Here is a 17,670-nt window from a genome sequence, read left to right as displayed (position 1 = left end):
GTAGAGATCAAGCACCTTTCAGGAGGATGTTCACATACTGATGAGGTGACAGTGTGCCGCCACTAGGCATCTATCCTTCTTTATTTGAAGAAAGAGAGTTCTTGGGATCTATGGATAGTGCAGTGGCCGAGAACATAAGAGTTTAATAAAACGCATATGAAGGGATCAGTTGATATGTGTGTGTCTATAAGGGCCAGTCACTTAAGGAGTCTCCCATTATTGAATATCATACATGCATACATCGATAAACCATATAGTTCAGCCTATTTGAACTCTGTACTGAATGCTAATATAAAGTTATCATTCTTGGTGTGAACTGATAAATGAGATGCAAGATGTCATCGCTCATTAGGAAACACCTGACCGCAGGATACCGCGATTGGCCAATCAGAATCAAGTATTCTAGAAAGTGATGGTTAAAGAGCAAAGACAGCAATAGATCTTACTCAACCAATGTGTCCAAAGCAGCAGGGGATCGTTCTGCAGTCCTCTTCATCATCCTCTTCCACACTGCATCTGTTTCCTGCACCAGCAAAATGGACATAGATCACCATGAAGGCCCAAACCAAGCAATAAGGAACTCTATAGAACTGAAGTGACTGAACTATTCCAGCTTTTTCATATTTATTAGGACTTTGACGTGATAGATGAGCAGAAAATCTTATATAAACCGCATACAGTACGTTTAAGAAAACCAGAATATTGATGTTTCTTGCAAAATAGCTCGCTTGTCGGATTCATAAAACTGAGAATGTTACACACATTCAAATTATGTGGCAGAAATATAATAAGAATGAGGAAAACACACAGTTATGCTCATTAAACTGGAAGGAAACGATCTTGATAATTTGAGCATTTCACATTACAGCACACACACATATATAATTTGACAGCAGCACATTTATACACATTTCAGGCCTCAGAATCATTCTGAGTGTAGTCAAAGATCTAATCTCATAATTCCAATCTTAGTTACCTATTTTAAGCCATTTTCCTCCAGACATGTTTAGTATGGTTCACCCTAAGTTTTGTTAGTGATGGGGCCAGAAAGGAAACAGATCTTTTCTCTCAAGACATCCAAATACACTTGATAACTAAAATACTTGTGCTTATTTAAAATGACCTTTTATTGGTTTATTGGGAAATTTCTGCTATTTTAAATCTCAATCAAGAGTATAATTCAAACACTGACCTGAAGGACCTTTTCTCCTGGCCAGCTTTCATTGATCGCGCCTGTAACTAAAGCCTCATTAACAACACCTGGCATTGAACTAGTGTGAGAGCGCCCTCTAGTGGCTGCGAGCGCAACAAACATATGGCACACAATGAATATTCTCATGCTAAAGGAAATATTGCTATTGTATAAATATATATGGTAAATGTTGATATTATAGCAGTTAATTATTTTGCACCGTAATGTTTTATTTATTTAAGGAACAAGAACAGCAATGCCATTTTCCCCTGTTTACAAATACATATATAGGGTGTAACTTGTCCGTGTTCTACAGATGAAAATATTAAACATTCTGCACTGTGGTGCATTTACTGTAATGTTTATTAATATGCATTGTATAATATAATATAATATAATATAATATAATATAATATAATATAATATAATATGCATATGGACATCAATAAACAGCACAGTAGCAATTAAAACTTTAATATGCCAGCACAATTTTACCAAACAGTAGATTAAAATATCAAACAATTAGTGTTTCTCCATACATTACTATTTTAAATTCATACATATAAAAATCACTATAAAATGTTGCTCTTTAACATAGTCACTGTAAAAACTGTGGGATTTCAAACATTCACATGCTCAACGGTTTCTGCTACACCGCTTGGTACAAAAAAAAAAATCTAACCAATCACACAAGCCAGTCTGCAGGGGTGCTGGGCCACCCGGGACCGGTTTAGACCCAGCGTGAGCCTGAACCTGGTCCAGTAGGCTTTCTCTGCTCAAACTAAGCCTTTGATTAGGACCGCCTTTAAACGTAGTCCAGATTAAATCATGTTATTCCATCATAAAAATAAGACCAGTTTTAGCATTAGATTTAAAAAAAACTAAAAAAAAAAAAAAGATTAAATAATTCATCTGTTAAATTATGTCTGCAAATGGTCCGGACAGTAATTTGGTAACAAGACGGATGTGTTTAAGCATGTGGCATCTTCAAAATAGTATTTCATTATTCACGTCTCCATCAAATGTTCTCTAGTCTCACAACATCTAAAATAACGGAATACAAAAGAAACTACGGTACATTTCCGTGTGTGAAATGAGCACATAATGGACTTTGGATAAAGCGTATGCAGATATAGAAGATGAAGACATTTTCTTGATTAATATGTCATGAAAAGGCATTGTTGGCAAGTCCCCTCTCTTTCCCAGGACGATCAGTAGATTCTTTGCATAGTGGAGAGGGTTTAAAGACAGTCTTTAAGGCACGGTGACGTGGAAAGGGCTTCCGGGCACCATTTCTTCTCCCCATTTGACTATCAGGATATAGTCGCCTTTCTCCTTCACTGTGTATGTGACATTGTACATTCTGTTGCCCATGTGCTTGACGTACACCTCCTCACAGGGAGTCTTTGGCCCGTGCACTCCTACCATTAACATGTTTGTCCCTGAACAGACAAAATAAAAGCTGTTTAGCCATCTGTACGAGAGCATTGTGGGTAGTATGCACAAACATGCATTATTTTTTACTGTTCGGGACGCTGTACCTGCTTTACTGCAGTCTACCGTGAAGGTGTTCTTCTGGCCAATGAAGGCTTTGGAGAGTCCGGCCCCCCTGGAGATCACCTTACTAGCATCGGACGAGAACTTTGGCAGAGTAGAGAACGATCCGGCCACTGAGGACGATTTGGTCACCGTTTCCACCAGAACTGACGATGTTTCGTGTAGAGAGTGTCCTCCGGACAGACGTGCACCTGGAGATTGAATTTCTTCTTATTAATTTGCTTCTTTATGAAAGATGAGCTGTTGTGCTAGTGGGTTGAAAGATGTTCCCCTCATCAATCATTAGTCTCAATCTCAAGTACAGTTTCACACATTTTTTTAAGTTGCCATAAGCTTGTATGGTTTCAAATCCAGTCCATCACATTATGGATTGCCTGATTATATAATATCACAACCAGGTTTTCCTATTTTAACATGAGTGCTAGAAACCTTTTCAGCTTTTAAAAATAGTTATTTACTCATATTATATTTATGGAGCAAAAAAGCATAATATAATATGATATAATAAAACAATTTCTCGTTTTTTATTTTATATTTCGTGTTATATTTTAATATTAATAATATTTCATTTTCAGGGTGGAACACAGATGAAAAATACCCTTTGGCTAAGTGTGGTGCATCTGCAGTAATGTTTGTCCCTGTTACTTTAATAATAAAAAATAGCAATAATATAATCTAATATGGTGGACTACAGATACCTTTTGGCTATCTGTGTGTAAATCACACCTGGCTCTGTGTGTCCCCAAGAAGATGTAAAGAGCAGAAAGGGCCTGGTGTAATGTACTGTAGTGTGTGATGTCTCACCAGAGACTTTGGCTTTGAAGGGGCTGCCCACGATATGCTGCGGTCCTCCATATTTGATGGAGATGAGGTAGCTGCCGGGAGCCATGGGTGTGTAGGTGACCTTGTATCCTTCTGGACACTCCTGACAATCCATCTTCACCTTCGATGGGCCGTCGATGGTAACCGACAGAGCTCCTGAGCCGGCGTTACATGTGTTTACAATGAAATCTGACGGTACACCTGTGAAGGATGAGATGAAGCCAGTGAGTCTCTGTGAGTTTGTGTTTTAACGCTTGTGATTGGCTACTTGATGGTGTCACACCTGTAGTTCCCCCCTCCAGGCCGGGCCCGAAAGCCGTCACCATTCCTGGATCTCCCGCCTGGCCGGGTTCCCCGACACGGATCTTGAAGGGACTGCCTGGGATGTGACTTCCATTAAAACGGACATCGATGGAGTGGACGCCGTTCTCCCGTGGAATAAACCGTATGGCGTGTTTATCTGCACAAACAGGCATGCAGTATTGAATGAGTTCAAATGCAGTCACTAACTATATGCTCTAAACTAACCCAACTAATATATATATATATGCACCCACATGTGTGTAAATAGTATTTGTAATACTAAAAATAATAAATAAATAATTATATACAAAATAATATAATAAAATATGTAACAAAATATATTAAACACTAAATAAAAATAAACAAAATATTATATTTTATTATAAGTATAATAATAAAATATTGAATACTGAATACACATAAATGATAATAATATATAACCTAAATACAATATTGAATACACATAAATTATAATAATATATAACCTAAAATAAATATAAAACCTATATAAATAACAATACAATGCAATAATTATAACACAAAATACAAAAAATATAAATTGATTAAAAAAAAATATAATGCATAATGAATAATATATAATATATAAAACAAAATAAAAAAATTTATAAATATAAATATATTTAGAGAAAATATATAATATACAAAATAATGAAATAATATAATAAAATGTATAATACGAAAATATATTAAATAATACACAGATACAGACACACATGTATATTAATAAAAATTATATATATATATATATATATATATATATATATATATATATATATATATATATATGTATGTATGTATGTATGTATGTATGCATGTATAAAAAAAAATATATATATATATATATATTTATTTATTTATTTATTTATTTATTTGAAAAATACCATACTGTATAAATAATAATATAAAATATACAAAATAGTATAATAAAATGTTTAATAAAAGTATATATGAATTTTAATAGAGAAAATCATATTTATTTACATAATTTACATAATTTATTACAGACAAAATAGTTCCCCTGACTTTTTATACTCCTGGGTATGTGCACATCTGCTCACCATTGTCTAGCTCAGTGATGTAACACTCCTCCACTGCTCCAGACGGTGTGTGCACCTTAGCCTCAATCGCCCCTCTCGCTCCGTTCAGCTGCACGGCAAACGAGGCCTCTTGGTTCACCTTCAGATCCATCTCCTGCAGAGACACAGCCACATACACTATCTTTATATATCATCTAATCTTCAGAAGTTTAAAACAAGTATGTAAAGATAAGCCTTTCTCACTACGCATATTCACAATGGCCAACATAACAAATGATTTGCTACTTCGTCATGCTCATTTATCTTTCCTGAGAAACTCCTTCTACACTCCTCGTGAAGGGAACTGCAAGTACACTTGTTTCGACTCATGATAAGCTGTCCTGTGCTCTCCATCAAGTCCTCTCACAGTCTCTCAGAGAGTGTGTTGATAAAGTCAGTGCGTGAGCATGTTTGATCTGGAATCACTCACCTGCAGGCTGGTGACGGTAAGTAGGCGGGCGTCATCTGACACTGATGCAATAGGAACGATGAAAGGGCTGTCTGGGATATGCTCATCGTTGAATTTGATTGACACCTCATAGTCACCTGAAGTTAAATAAATAAATAAATGAGTGTAATTGAAAATTATTCATAAAATTTAAATGGAAGATTCCATTACTAAAGCAAACACTACACAAAAATTAGCAGTAGCACTTACCAGGTTCCTGTACCACATAGATCACCCCACAGGAACCATCCTTCCTGTCCTCAAAGGAAATCTCTGCTTTGCTGGGCCCCTCAACAGCTATTGACAAACCACCAGCACCGGCCTCACGGGTCCAGATACTGAACTCAGCTAAAAATCACACCAAAATAAGTTATTTATATATATATATATATATATATATATATATATATATATATATATATATATATATATATACTGTAATAGTATGTACTTTATATGTGTGTATATATATATACAGTATTTGTTAGTATTTTAAATAAATATAAAAACAAATTGATAATATAAAAAAATATTTTTTTATTTTCATTTAGTTTTTTAAGGTACATCCACTTCATTTTAAGCTTGTTGAAAAGCATGGTTGTAATAGATAACTAAAAGCATAAAAATGGTTACTTTAAAATAAATGTTAACTAAAATAAATAAAATAAAATATAAACTTATTTTATTATTGCTAGTTGCCAAGGCAAATTTTCTAATTCTCGTTTAGTATTTAGTAACGAAATACCTAAAACTGAAATAAAAATGTATAAAAATTCATGTATAAAAATTCCATGAAAAAAAGCTAATAAAAATGACAAAAACAACAAAAAGACTTTAACTAAAATTACAATTAAAACAGAAAATTAAAAACTAAAAACTAATTCAAAATATTAATTTAAAATTATAATAGTATCTTTACACTAAAATAACATAACTTTTTTACATTTAAAAATATTTTTTTTTCCATCTACTATTTAGATTTTACTTTATTTCAATGAACAACAATTATTTCTAACAGTTTTAGTTTTAGTCTTGTCTCTTACCTGGAATTCCAGCCACACCTCTGTCCAATCCAGTCCCACCAGCCCGAACCTTATGGGCCCCTCCCTCTCCCAGGGGCCCCACAGTGAACTGGAAGGGGCTTCCAGGGACATGCTGTCCCCTGTATTTGACATTGACAGTGTGGGGGCCCATCTCCTGAGGCACAAAACGCACACTATAGGTGCTGTCCTCTCCTTCTATGATCTCAGCATCCTCCGTGTTACCACTGGGACTCGTCACCTGTGCGGTCATTTCCTGTGTACCTGATTCACCTGAGAGAGAAAGAGGGAAAGGAAAAGAGAATGGCACACATGAGACATTTCACTTAAAATTTCAGCCATTTCTTCTATAAAAGATGATGTATTGGCTGGGCTGCCCACAGAGTTGAAGGCTGCTCAGATTTTCCAGCTTGGTTCTCCTGTCATAAAGGTCTGCAGTGGAAAAAGTGGACTTATTGCCACCCAAAGCTCCATAAACACACATATACCATGATATCATCACACAGACATACAATAAGAAACTTGAAAGAAAGTTCCTGTAAGAGTAAATAGTAAAGTATATATATATATATATATATATATATATATATATATATATATATATATATATATATATATATATATAAATGATCTAAATGATCCCTTTAACCTGCAAACAATGCTCAATGACACACACACCCTCTGATTGTCGTTCCTGGGCACTACTGAAGGATCCCAGGTTTTCCCTGCCCAGAAATCCACCGAAAACATCCTTGAAGGGGTCGCCCCCCACCTGGGTGCTCTCCTCCACCCGCACTTCCCGTTTGGTCTCGCCAGCGCGGGTCTTGCTGATCTCGGTGCGTTCTGTGCGTGTGTAGGTATGGCTGCTGCGTGTGAAGGTACGGGTGTGACGCTCTTGGGCCGAAACCATCTGAAACCAGTTCCCTGCAGACGTGGAACCCGAAAGACAGAGGAGGAAGGAAAGAGAAGAATGAAGAAAGGGAGTGATGAAAAAGGAGAAACAAGAAATGCATGCTTCCAAGCAGAATGGAAACATATTCTGTTTTCTTTCTTTTTTTATCAAAACTTAAATTCTATACAGCTTCATACAGAACCATTCTGATACAAGATACAGGAAGTGACATGTGTGACAGTAGGAAACAGGTGGGAAAAAGAGACGAACTCTATGTCTGAATAGACCTATAATAGTAGGCAAAAAATGTATGTGAGTATGTGAGACGAGTAGTATCTGAGAGTCAGATTTCATAGAACAGTAGGCGAAAACCCTTTTGGTGAGATTCTGTAGTGAGCATCTGATGGACACTACATATCCCATGAGGCCACAGGAGTCAATCATTCTCTCCTCACCTGGAATCTTGAGGTTGAGGTCACAAGTGCTGCCCACCGAGGCGATTGACGGTGCCTGTCTCTTTCTGGTGATACTCTCCTTCATTCTTCCCTCGCCCAGAACTTTCACTGTAAATGGACTTCCTGTGGCGCAACATAAAGAGTTTAAAGGAGTTGCCCACCTCAGAAGGGAAGCATCTTAAAGAGACTTAAGTTTGAGAGCTGTGCTGTACCTGGCACATGTTGGTCGGCAAATTTGATGTTGATGATGTAAGTTCCGGGTTCGGTTGGGCAGTAGGTCACTTTGCATGTTCCGTCGTCCACATCCGAACAGTTAATGTCAACTTTGCTGGGCCCCTCGATGGACAGACCGAGACCTCCATAACCTAAGGTAACCAAGTGGGTTTTACGATTTAATACAGTTAGGAAAAGCAGAGAAAGTACACTTTGATTTTTACATACATACATACTGTATGCATGACAAAAATTTACAAATGCATGCAGATAACACTAAGCATGTGTGTCAAAAGTATATTGAAGTATACTTCAGGCTTAAGGTTTTTAATGTTGCGCTATGAAATTTAGTTGCCGAATTGTCATTTCAATAACAAACAGTGCTATTGAGAGTTTTGCCCAATGGCGAAAAAGTTTGCATGGTTTAAATTGGTCACACGAAAGTTGCTTGATAAAATTCAAAAATTTTGCAGGCAAAAAATAAACATGAATATCATTTACCTGCACTTCTGGTGTCCACGATGAACTCAGCCACTTCAAAGGTGTGTCCTTCAATCAGTCCTTTCCCAAACACCTTCACCTTACTGGCGTCTCCAATCTCAGACTGGCCCACCATGATCTTGAATGGGCTGTTGGTCACGTGTTTTCCATTCTTCTTCACGCTGACCACATGCTCACCCACCTCTTTAGGAGTGAAGGATATTCCTAAAGGCAAAAAGCAATGGGAATGAGTTCTTTTTTCAGGTTTATAAAGTATTTTACGGTAGCACAGTCATATCCAACAGAAAAAGATAGGCCTCAGGGTTTGGCTGTACATCAAAAGCCTTTTCTGAGCTGATAGTCGATTCTCTTTGAAATCACAGGAAGGAGCTCTTAGTCTCAAATTAGGTTTTAGAGGCAAACACTACAGGCATCAACTCGTCAGAAAGTTTCAGAGTTTGATTGCTGACATTAGTCAGAGGTCTAAGACTTTCTTGTTATGAAAAACCTTACAAGTTTATCTAGTCTCTAAAAGTGGTATAATTACATTCACAGTCTTCTGGGAAAATGTACCTAAATAATGGTGACTCATCTTTTTTGCAGGGGTGTACACAAATATCAATAAGTCCTATCTGAACTTCCTGTTGGAAATGTAAAATTTGGGGTCTTTTAAACCCTAAGTAACAGAATCCATTCCCAAATAATGTGATCTGGCTTCTTTATATTTCACTTTATCTGCTTTATCTGCAGTCGTGACGCATGTAGGTGCTGGCAGGCCTGACGAGTGACTAACCGATGTGGCGGTTTGGCAGTCTCTTCAGCAGGCAGGGCTCCTCGTTGCCAGATGGGGCTCTGATGCTCGCGGCCAGGGAGCTCAGGTCCGTCTCTGTGATCTTCAGTGACACGTCTGTGGCTGTGCCAACGTTTAGTTGGGACGTCCTCATGGAGTCATCACCTTCATCAAGAATGAGACAGAAATATATGTGTGTGCATATATATATATATACACACACACACACACAACTAACATATATGCTCCAGTTATTAAAAATAAACATTAACTGTGCGGGTGCAACCCCAGTTCCGTTGCGGAGAGCAATGTTGTGAGGGGCAAAGTGAGAGTGAGACAGAAGGAGGGGGGAAACAGATACTTCCTGTTTCTAAAAACTCTCAGGAAGTGGCTCCTACTTTTAGAAGCACTTCAGATGTGGTTCAATTCCCCAGGTGTGAAGACACGCGCACACACATAAACACACACGACAGCTAATTTAGTGATTCACAGACGTTTATGGAGAGACATAACTTTGCCCTCTCTTGTTCTTCCTCTCTCTCTCACTCATACCCATATTTGGGCACATACAAACCCCTACCTGTGATCTTGGCTGTAAAGGGGCTTCCAGCGATGTGCTTGTCATCAAACTTGACGATTATATTATAGTCTCCTGGTGCTGTTGGCATGTAGGACACAGTGCAGGTGCCATCTTTATTATCCTTACAGCTGATCTCTGCCTTAGAGGGGCCTTCCACTGCCAAAGACAGACCACCTGAGAGAAGATGAGACAGCAATGTAGGAAGTCAATGTGAAATGAATGCAATATGGCCGTTTGGCTGCTGGGCTTGGTGTGTGTGTATTACCTTCTCCAGCGTCCTTAGTGACGATTGTGAAGGTGGTGGGTTTGTTGACCATGCCGTGACTCAGACCAGGGCCATATGCATTCACATGCCCGCTGTTAATGGCATCTACATAGAACTGCAGTGGACTTCCTGTAAGAGCAATGTTGAAAGAGTGACACTTCATGTTTAAAGATGATCAACATCAAACACAGCAATGAACAATTATTACATTAGAGCAGCGAACATCTAATTGTTTTGATACCTGGAATGTGATTCCCGTCATATTTGATGTCCATCTCATGTAGGCCCTTCTCGGTGGGGGCATATTTGACCGTCACAGTCCCATCCTTGTTATCAGTGATGTGAGGATGGGCAGTTTTACCAGAGGGCATACGAACCTCACCTAAAAAAACAAAATGGCATCTTTAGAAATAATAAATTCTGTAGGCCTCTGTGAAAAAGATGCATGCTTCATTGCACCTCTAATAATTATCGACTTTTTAGTTTTTTTAATAAGTGTTAATACCTGTAATCTCCCCCTTTTGTACAGTAAATGGAATGACCAGATTGAACGGGCGAAGCATTGGCTCCATGGCATCCACTGCAGTGATTGGTTCCTCCGTGGCCTAGAAGAGAAAGAGATTTCAGCATCACTGCACTGCTTACTAAGAACAGTGAGAAGATATAAGTGCATGCAATGGGTTAATGGCTGGAAAACGAAAAACAGTCAAGGGCCCAGGCTGGTTGGACTGCAGCAGATGGAATAAATTCATAAAAGCAGCAGCAACAAAGAACCTTGTGCAAAACAATCCCTCTGCAATTGGAGATCAGCAACTTATTCATTAACTCTATGAATGCATGATCAACCTACCAGCCATTTAATAAAAAAAGACATCAGCAGTAAAGCTCATGAGAAATTAAGCAAAGATGGATGAAATGAAAAGGAGTAATGACAAAGGCTGAGGAGCAGAGAGCGTTAAGGACATTATCGGATGACTAGGGGTGGTGTGTACCCAGTGGGGGGTGTAGCCCTGGTAGGGGGCGTAGGGCTGCTGTAACTGTAGTTTATCACATGGTTCCTCGATTATAGGGATGGTATCAGATGCCTGGCGAAGGAGGTGGTCACATGTTTAGGGCTTCACACGACACACATTTACATGCAGCCAATTGAATTTGACCCATTAAACTGGAATTTAATTTGTTAAACATCATCTCAATGAATAAGGTACAAAAAGGTTTTTTTGGGAGAATTATTATTTTATAAAAACACACCATGCACTTGTAGCCATATTTTGAAATGATATATGATCATCTGCATTAAAACAAAAACAAATATAACAATTTTTTTTAAAGAAATTATTATTTAACACCAGCAAGGATGCATCAAATTGATCAAAAGTAACAGAAAAAGACTTTTACATTATTACAAAAATGTTGTATTTAAAATAATCGTTGTTATTTTGAATGTTTGTTCATAAGTCATCTTGGAAGAAATCTTGTTTTCTACAGAAATCATTAGGCAGCACAACTGTTTTCAACAATGATATAATAATAATAATAATAATAGTAATAATGAGGAATGTCTTGAGAATTAAATAAACATATTAGAATGATTTCTGAAGGATCATGTGACACTGAAGACTGGATTAACGATGCAGAAATTTCAGCTTTACATCACAGGAATAAATCACATTTGAAAATATATTCAAGTGAAAAACAGTTATTTTAAATCGTATTCATATTTCAGAATATTACTTTTTTTTTTTACAGTATTTGTGATCAAATAAATGCAGACAGTTTTCTAAAAAAAAAAAAACGTAGCAATCCCAAAAATGTTGTATAGTAGTTTACAAATATTATGCAAAACACACTATTCAGAATGCATAGCAACAGAAGGTGCTCACCACCACATGGAAGGGGCTGTTAGGAATGTGCTCTCCTCCAAAGCGGATGGTGATGATGTATTTCCCAGGTTCTGGAGCGGTATAGTAGATATCAAATGTCCCGTCCGCGTTCTCCACCACATCCACGTCTAGCTCCGCCCCGTCTGGAGTTGACACTTTGCAAGTGACCTTCCCCTTCCCAGCAGCCTTTGCATCCACAGTGATAACGGTCTCCTCGCCAATTTGAATAGTTGGTCCGAGCCCAGAGCCTGTCCATGGGACCGCAATCACAGCAAAGCAAATTTACTACACCATTCAGAGAATTATAGTCTGAATTCATGTACACTGGGCCACTTTTTGCAATTCATTTCAGTGACAAAGAATGGCCTAAACTGATCCTACATAAAATGCTTGCAAAATGTAATATAGATAACTTATGTTGATTTTTAAAAACTCACCCAATCCGTGTCCACCAATCGACACTACAAATCAACAAGAGGAGCTGTTAGAATTCATGATCATGCTGAGATTGCATTTTAATGAAACAATAAGTCACATACTGTAGAGACATATGTACGGTAGATGTCTGCAACTTACCTGTCACATGGCATTTGCTGGCATCTCCACTGGGCAGAGCATGTATGCGGTAGGGGGAGTATGGGATCTCATCTCCGCCATATTTGATTGTAATAGTGTAGCGTCCTGTCATATCTGGGACGTAGGACACGGTGTATGTTCCATCTCTGTTATCTCGAATGTTCGCTTTCTTTGGTTTTCCTTCTGGGTCCTGCAAAATGAATGAGTTGTTATAGTGCGTTCATGCAAATGGAAATGCATGTGCATGTGTGAATATATTCATTGGCTCTTGTTAGCCTGCATATAGAAATCTGATTTCTCATTTGAATACAACAACGTTTTAACTAATTGCCAAAATAAAATGTAGCCAAAATTCAACAGGCAATATTCCTCATAAAATTATATAGCAAGCATCTATAACTGTTAGTCATGTAGTGGAAAACCACATATAGGGTTTTAGCCTAAATCTAATGACAGGTCAGTCCACAGAGACCACATAAGGGCAACTTTAAGGGTGTCAAGTCCCCTTGACTGCTACAAATCATCAAGTATGGCTGCCTGGGAGAAAGGTTCACTCTCACATTCAAAAACGCCACTTTTGTGCAAGACAAAGATGTTTATGGACGCTTTTGCATGTGTGCAGTTTGGTTTTGGTTTGAGTGAAGTTTTCTCCCTTCCTTTTCAGAATGTAAAGTAGTATGATTATTAAAAAACAAGGATCACCCTCAAGAAATTACAAGTCATTTCTTGCACTTCACTGTCACAGTGAACTGGGGCAGGGAGTACAGTAGCAAGGGGACGGTCCATGAGCACTTAGGGGCCTAAGGCAAATGGGAGGGATGCCAGACATGGTGAGTTATAACAACAAGAGGAGGCCAAAAGGAGGGGCAGGCCTTACACATCCTTTCCTAAGAATATGGAAGGGGATGGTGCCCTTTACAATGTGGTTCTCCCACACCCTCCTACCCCAGTCCTCCACAAACACAGAGGCCTCTTGCCTGCACCCATCCGGACCCTACAGTGACAGCAGGGAAGGGGTCAGAGGTCAGGGTAGAGGAAGCGGAGGGGGGACAGTGGCCGTTAAAGCACAAGTGATCATCAAGGGAAACCTCTGTCTTAAAACATGAAAAAAAAGAGAGAGGCCTGAGCGAGTGTTGATGTAACTCACCAGAATCTGTACAGTGAGAAGACCCTCGCCTGCGTCACGGGCATCGATGGTGAACTCCACCGGCAGGCTGGCGGGAACCCCGGAAGCGTTCAGTCCAGGACCGCTGGCACGGACTTTACTGGCATCATGAGCAGGCAACACCTTGATCTTAAATGGACTTAAAAGGTAAAAAAAAAAAAGGACAACAAACACATTTAATCATCACATTCTTCCTTTATTTGGAAGTGTTCTTCTACTTTCTAAATCAGCTCTAAAGATTTGGTCACAGTCTATTTGCTTCATTAATTTTAAGACTTTATTCATTCTTTGAGAAGCCCCCTCACCTGCGTGGCACTTCTTGATCTGCATATTTGACACACACAGTGTACGGTCCATCTTTAGCAGGAGTGTAGATCACTGTGTGTGTGCCATCCCCATTGTCTGTGATATCCACTGGCTCTGTCGCCCCTAGAATAACAACACAGTTGATCCCTCTGCATCCCTGTCATCTAGTCTAGACAACTGTAAAACACTCTTGATGAATGGGTCTGCAGGCTTCATATGGACATTACTGAATGCAAATCCAGGACTTTTTCCAGCACCGGTTTGTCATTTTCAAGGTCATCACAAAACTAATGTACAAACTTGGAACTATAGCTATGGTTTATGTGTCCTTTCACTTACATTCAGTCATTCACTTCCTCAGATTTGCTAAACACATACAAATGTTCTGTTCACATTTTAAGTCAGCTTTTCTGGCATTCTAGTACTTCCATTTCTAAAACATAAATTGCACTTATATACTTCAAGGAATTTGTTCAAAACTCTGTGTGTGTTTTTCCAGTCTATTTGCACCTGTAGGTCCATACAGCAGCACCTCCAGTGGGGCGAATCCAGCTTTGCTGCAGTCCACATTGAAGGTCTGAGGAACGTGTGCTCTAACTCCACTGCCCAAACCAGGACCAGAACACTTCACCTTACTAGGATCCACCAGCTCCCTCACAGGCACCCTGAATGGACTACCTAAAAACCCACAAAAACTGAACAGTTGCTTTCTCTTCATAAAATCCAAAAACAGAGCCTGAGCTATGAAATATGCAAGCATTAAATCAAACTGTCATGATTATTCACTTTCAAATGTCTTAACACTCTCATATTCTCAAACTGCTGAAATACAATGTCAATGTATAATTAGTATGTTGAGTTCAATTAGAAACAAACCATAAAATGAGTTAGACAGCAGGAAACTACATCATACCTGGGATAGGCAGACCCCCGAAAGTGATGTTGACGTCGTATTCTCCAGGAGTGAAAGGAATATACTCCACGCTACAGCTGCCATCTTTGTTATCTTTACAAAGACATCTTAGCTTCTGATGGACCCTCGATGGCCAATCCAAGACCACCTGTGCCAGCACCCCTGAAAGAAATACAGGAAAATACAGACATGGGGGAAAACATAAGTTTACAGTAAAATCTAAAAAAAGTTATGTACTTATATTTAAGCCCTGTTCACATCCAGTCCAAAACATGTAGACACCAATGTTTAAACAAGTAAACCAGATTTGTTTTACACTAAAACTATTCATATAGGGTTCACTGCTAAATGTTCATCACTCTCAGTGAATGGCATTGAATGATTGGTGAGGTTTTTTTTTTCAGTATCCAAACTATTTAAAAAGAGTCAGCTATTACATAAAACAACTGCTCAAAAAGAGTCAGCGATTACATAAAACAACTGCTCATAGAAGGGTATTTCAGACTGTTTTTGGCTCAACGTTTCCAAAATAGACCATTCCAGAACACGTTCATGTTCAACAGCAGGTTTTTAAAGAAATATGTACCTGGTTTCCACAGTGAAGCGGTTGGGTTTGTTGACCAGACCCTCTTCCAGACCGGGACCGTATGCACGAACACGGCTGGGATCACAACCTTCGGTTACCGCCACCCTAAACGGGCTCTTGGGGACTGGTACCTCATCATATAGCACCTCTATCACATGCACACCTGCACAAAGATAAAAATTAAAGCACTCTTCCATCTATAGATTTCATGCTGGAAAGTACTTTCTCATTCTGGCAAGCTTTAATTTTACTGGCTGGCTATAAGGGTGCCTCAGTGCGTCTTATCCTGTCTAAGAAGTGCCTTCTTTGATAGGAAGAGACTGTGTGTGACTATACGGAGAGGGACTGGGTTTTTTTTTTTTTTTTTTTGTCATCTCAGTCGATAATTGTGATGGAATATTATCAAGGCATCATAGGAAAACAGACATCAGCAGTCTCTGCTCAAAACACAATGAACAATGAATGAATTTTCATCTCACATCACTGACTTCCACACAGAACAATCAATACAGCAGCCGTGCTCAGAATAAAATACAGCTCTGAGTGTGTGTGTCCCATGATTCTCAGGGAGTAAAGGGAGGTTCAGTTCAGAAGAAATGCCAACATGGCCTGTTAAATTAATGAAGACTGGGGCGGAAAATCAGGCTGGCTTCAGTCAGCATGAAGTAAGAAAATGACAGACATGCAAATTATGCAAATTATATAATATTCAGTTATTGTGTCAACTCAAAAGTGCATGAATAAAACATTACTGACAGAGAAAAAAACTGAATTGTGGCCTGGTCTAGATTTATTTCTAGTACTATTGATAATTTGTTCTTTCTGTCTCATGTACAATAAATGTGCTAAAAACAACTGTAACTTCCAAAACAAATAAATTAGATGGCTGGAATTTTTTAGGGCTTTTTTTTACTGTAATATAGCAATTTTTTGTTTAATGTAAATTTTAATTTAATTTAATAAATGTTTGTGTGTGATTCATCCAAATGAAAAATCAATTCAACATAAAAACTAAGTTTTTTTCCCTGTGTACTGAATATCTTACCATCCTCAAATGCTGTATACTCCACTCTGTAAGTGCCGTCTCCTTTGTCGGTGATGAACGCATCAGTGTTGGCACCTGATGGGTTAACAATATGAACTTTGATGTGGTTTCCGCCCATCTTGCTGTGAACCCGAGTGTCAATGACAAAGTGTGTAGTGACCTCTCGGAGTACCCCTGTGAAAATATACCAAGTTTTGAAGCACATTGTTAAACACATTGTTACTAAACACAAGCACATTTTGAAGGGCCTTCTTACCTCTGGGCTCTACTCCTGGACCATAGACCTTGATCCACTGGTATCAAGAGCAGGATCTACCTGCAGCCTTGCAGGGAACTTCTGCACTGCCTGTCCTCCGTATTTAATCGTGGATGGTGTACATTCCGTGGAAAGGAGGTATGTAGGTGATAGAATATGTTCCATCGCTGTTATTCTGGACATGAACCTCAGCCTGCGCTCCTGAATCTGAAATAATCTCGATGGTCAACTCCGCATCTCCTGCTTTAGAGCAGTCCACCGTGAACGACGCCGCTTCGTTGACCTTTCCTCTCTCCAGTCCCGGTCCACTAGCTGTGACCTTGCTAGGGTCGAAGACAGACTGAACCAATGGCTTTGAAGGGAGAACCAGGGATGTGAGCATCAGCAAACAGGATGTTAATGGAATACTCTCCAGGCTCAGTGGGCAGATAGGACACCGAGCAAGATCCGTCGCCGTTTGTCCTGGCACTCGATCTTGGCTTCACAAGGGCCCTCCACCAGTCAGCCCGAGACCCCCTGTACCTGCACCTTTGGTGTCGATGGCAAATGGTGCGGGTTTACCCACAATACCTCCCTTCAGGCCAGGGCCGTAGGCTCGCACCTTGAAATGAAAGTATGACAAAACTATGGTCACGATTGCATTTTAATAACAAACCAAAATGGAATTCTAATCAGAAAATAATCAGAAATTGAAAAGAGGAAAGAGCTGAAAGAGAACCAGAAAATTTAAAACTTTAATATTTTTAAATTATACATGTTGTACACGTGGAAAGCAGAATAAATGTATGTACATCTAAGGTAAAATG

At 38.9% G+C, this 17,670-nt stretch overlaps 1 pseudogene; it reads right to left on the bottom strand.

The window, feature by feature from the left end:
• Positions 1–1,965: 1,965 nt before the first annotated feature.
• Positions 1,966–17,670, bottom strand: part of LOC113048671 (filamin-C-like) — a 16,054-nt pseudogene continuing 349 nt past the window's right edge.

The sequence above is a fragment of the Carassius auratus genome, chromosome 29, assembly GCF_003368295.1.
Source record: "Carassius auratus strain Wakin chromosome 29, ASM336829v1, whole genome shotgun sequence".
Lineage (NCBI taxonomy): Eukaryota > Metazoa > Chordata > Actinopteri > Cypriniformes > Cyprinidae > Carassius > Carassius auratus.
This window is presented reverse-complemented; position numbering and strand designations above follow the sequence as displayed.